At 48.0% G+C, this 3909-nt stretch overlaps 1 pseudogene; it reads right to left on the bottom strand.

Moving 5' to 3' along the window:
- Positions 1-687: 687 nt before the first annotated feature.
- Positions 688-1140, bottom strand: LOC147607630 (pentatricopeptide repeat-containing protein CRR2, chloroplastic pseudogene; annotated as a pseudogene).
- Positions 1141-3909: the final 2769 nt, after the last annotated feature.

Genomic DNA, 3909 nt, shown 5'->3' with positions numbered 1-3909 from the left:
ACTTCTTAATTGAAACTTTTTCGAGTGCACCGAAAAGGAAGAACTTTCTGCAACCCTTTGGGAGTACCCAGAAAGTATCAGAAATATTTCATTTCCTGAATCCTGTACATGATTCTTCGAGCTTTGCCTCAATCATTTTTCTTGGGGCAATGCTTTTTATCCACCAATCAAAATCAAATGCATAATTCCACCAGCATCAGTCCACCACACTGTCCAGGCTTCTGTTTTTTCCACTCTCACTGCATCCACCTTTGCATCCTCATACATGTCAGTATCTGCATAGACATTATACATACAAACATAAGCTGCAGCTTCCTTCTCATCCAATTGCACTGCCTGTTCAAAGGCATGTCTTCCAAGCTCCACATTGGTCCACTTTCGACAAGCACCCAGCACTGCAATCCACATTGCAATACTGGGATGGAATGGTGTCTTCTTCATCCTTGCTACAGCCCTGTCTAATTGGCCTGCCCGAACAAGGAGATCAACCATGCAAGTGTGATGGTTAAGAGTGGGAGGGATGCCATAGTCTTTGTTCATGGCCTGGAAGTATGTCTGGCCCTTATCTACCAGACCGGCATGACTGCAAGCATTAAGAACACTAGCAAATGTGGCCGGATCTGGTTTATAGCCTTCTTTTGTGTATCTTACTGCCTTTCTCTGTGGCTCCAATGCTGCCACAGGCTTTCAAGCTGCAAGCAAACGTGACGGCTTTTGAGAGACACCCTCCACTTCCATCTGTTCAAAACAGTTCAATGCTTCCTCACCATGCTCGTGCTGTGCATATCCTGCAATCAGTGCATTCCATGTGACCACATTCCGAACCGGAAGCATGTCAAACACTTCCTGGGCTTTTGCAAGTGAGCCACATTTGGCATACATATCAACCAATGTGCTGCCAACAAGGAGGTCTATTTCCAACAACCCCTCTCTAACAATCTCAGCATGTATTTTACTGCCCTGTTCTATGGCTCCAATGCTGCCACATGCTTTCAAGCTGCACACAAATGTGACAGCGTTTGGAGAGACACCCTCGAGCTGCATCTGTTCAAAACAGTTCAGTGCTTCCTCATTGCGCTGATGTTGTGCATATCCCACAATCAATGCACTCCAAGTGACAACGTTCCGAGCTGGAAGCATGTCAAACACTTCCTGGGAGGCTGGGGGTGGGGCTGGTTGGTGGGGTGAGGAGAGTGGTTGGGGCGGGGGGGGGGGGGGGGGGTGTCGCACACGAGAGAGGAGAGGGGGGGAAGCGTGAGGGGGGGGTGTTGGTCGGTGGGGTGTGGGAGGGAGAGAGCTGCAGACGATAGGGTTGGGTTGGTGGGATGAGTGAACAAGGGGGCCGCCGCCCAGGTGAGAGCAGTCAGTGAGGGGAGAGAAGGGTGCGAGGTAGAGGGGTTGGTCGGTGGGGTATGAGAGAGGGGATGGTCGGTGGGGGAAAGAGAGAGAGAGAGGGAGGGGTTCGGAGGGGGTGGTTCAAGGTTGGTGAGGTGAGGGAGAGGGGGGGAGAGAGACGTCGGTGAGGGAGGAGAGATGAGAGATGTTGCGGGTGTTTTTTTTGTTGGTTTTTTTGTTTTGTTTTGTTTTTTTAATAATAGGAAAAAAAAAGAAACTAGGAGGGGGGAGGTTTTTTTCGGAAAAAATACAAGGGTTTTGTGGGGAAAAAAACAAATAAAAATATTTAGGGAGGGTTTCTTTTGTGGGAAAAAGAAAATTAAAAAAATGAAAGGGTGATATTTTTTAATAGGAAAATAAACTACGAAGGGAGATTTATTTTTTATTTTTTTAAATTTTTTTGTTTGAGCGGTGAGAAAATCGGTGAAGAAGGCCGAGGGGAGAAGTGAGAGGGGAGGGAGTAGGGTGATTGGCGGAGATTGAGGCCACCCTCTAACCCACTAGAAGAAAAAAAAGAGAAAATGAAAAATGCAAAGAAAACCAATAAAGTGATAAAAGAAGATTTAAAAATGTATATAAAATATGTACAACCCGTGTCATCCCCATGAGCACTTGCTAGCTTGTCACACTTGAGGAGGCCAATACTTCTTCACCCTAGAGCCGTTTACCAATGGAGGGGAGGCACCTTGGAGAGTTTCTAGTTGCACCGCACCCATGGGCAAGAGCTCCACCACCGAGAAGGGACCTTGCCAAGCATACACCCTAGAGCCGTTCACCGATCGAAGGGAGGCACCTTGGAGAGTTTCTAGTTGCACCACACCCATGGGCAAGATCTCCACCACCCAGAAGGGACCCTGCCAAGCATGCACCAACTTCCGAGCCTTTTTTAAATATTTAGAATTTTAGACCAAAGACAAGTCACCTTCGGAGAATTGAGGAAGTCTCAAGTGTCGATCATGCCACGCTTTACGTCGAATTTGCTCCACCTCTGTGGCCATCTGAGCGAGTTGACGGGTCTCTTCCAAGACTTCGAGCTGCTCCTACCGATCAGAGTATGCGGGGTGATAGGTGGCAATCCTAGGCTGCCCCACTCTCGATTAGCCTGCATTAAATTCAAACGGTAATATGGCCTCAAGCCCAAACGCAAGTGGAATGGAGTGTGCAAGGTGGTTGCCTTGTAAGCTGTGTGGTGATAAGCCCACAATACACCCAAAAGGGCTTGATCCCATTGGTTGAGTGCTCCTTGGCTACCTGTAAAACAGGGACTTACACAAGACCTTGTTGGTGCTCTCCACTTTCTTGTTAGCCCTCCGCGGTAGTATACACAGGACCTCCGATGGAAGATTTGATAACGTGCCAATAGGGTATCTACGGCTTCATTCACAAAATGTTTCCCTCTATCACTGATGATTTCGATGGGACACCCAAACCTGATGAAGATGCTCTCATACAGAAACTCGGCCACTGTGAGAGCAGTGTTGCCCTGAGTGGCTCTGGCCTCAGCCCATTTGGTCACATGGTCGGTGGCCACCAAAATGTACTCAAAATTAATGCCCCACTTCTCAAAGGACTCCGAGGGTGGTGAAACATGGAGAGGCAAGTAGTGCCTACTATTTGGTTTGGGTCCAGACCTTTGACATATGTCGCATTGTTGCACCCACTTTCTGCTATAGTCAAAGAACAGGGAGGGCCACCATAGACCAGACTACATGATCTTTTGGACGGTGACAAGGCCAGACGAGTGACCTCCACCTGGTCTAGAATGCGCATCCTCCATGATGAGGGGAACCTCATGAGGGTTGACACATCTCCTCAACACTTCATCCTTGCCCCTCTTGTACAACTGTCCGGCAATGAGCTGATAAGGCCTACTCTTAAGTAAAAGCCTCCTCTTTGCCTTGGCATCAGCATTCTGGAGAAACCTAGCTGTGCTCAACAGCATCACAATGTCCTCATAGCAAGTAGGGGTGGCATCCACCGCAAACAACATGTTGTCCGGGTGATCATCACAAATCCCATCATCCGAGGTTGGCTCCCCACTTGGGATTCTGGACAGATGATCAGCCATGACATGGACCATAATCTTAAAGTCAAATTCTTGAAAGAGAAAGAGCCATCTCTAGATCCTGCCAGCCACCTGGGCTTTATTCAACAAACACTTCAGTGCTTGATGGTCCGTGATGACCACAAAGTGATGCCCTAATAAATAATGTCTGAATTTCTGAAATGAGTAGACTATGGCCAAACCCTCCTGCTCTGTGGTGTAGTAGTCTATCTCGGCCCGATTGAGTTGCCTACTTGCATAGTAATAGGGCTATCCATCTTCAGATCTACATCTGGCTGCGTTAGTACTGCTCCCACTGCTATTGCACTGGCATCCATGTGTACATGGAAGATCAATTCCCAATTTGGTTCCCAATTTGGTGTGATGAGTACCGGAGCATGCACCAGCATGTACTTGAGAAAAGTGAAGGCTCTCTCTTGATCAAGGCCCCAATGGAAGGGAACATCCAA

Source organism: Cibotium barometz, chromosome 55, assembly GCF_041138505.1.
Source record: "Cibotium barometz isolate CiBa-2024 chromosome 55, ASM4113850v1, whole genome shotgun sequence".
Taxonomy (NCBI): Eukaryota; Viridiplantae; Streptophyta; class Polypodiopsida; order Cyatheales; family Cibotiaceae; genus Cibotium; species Cibotium barometz.
Note: the sequence above shows the minus strand (reverse complement) of the source record. Positions and strands in the feature narration are given on the sequence as shown.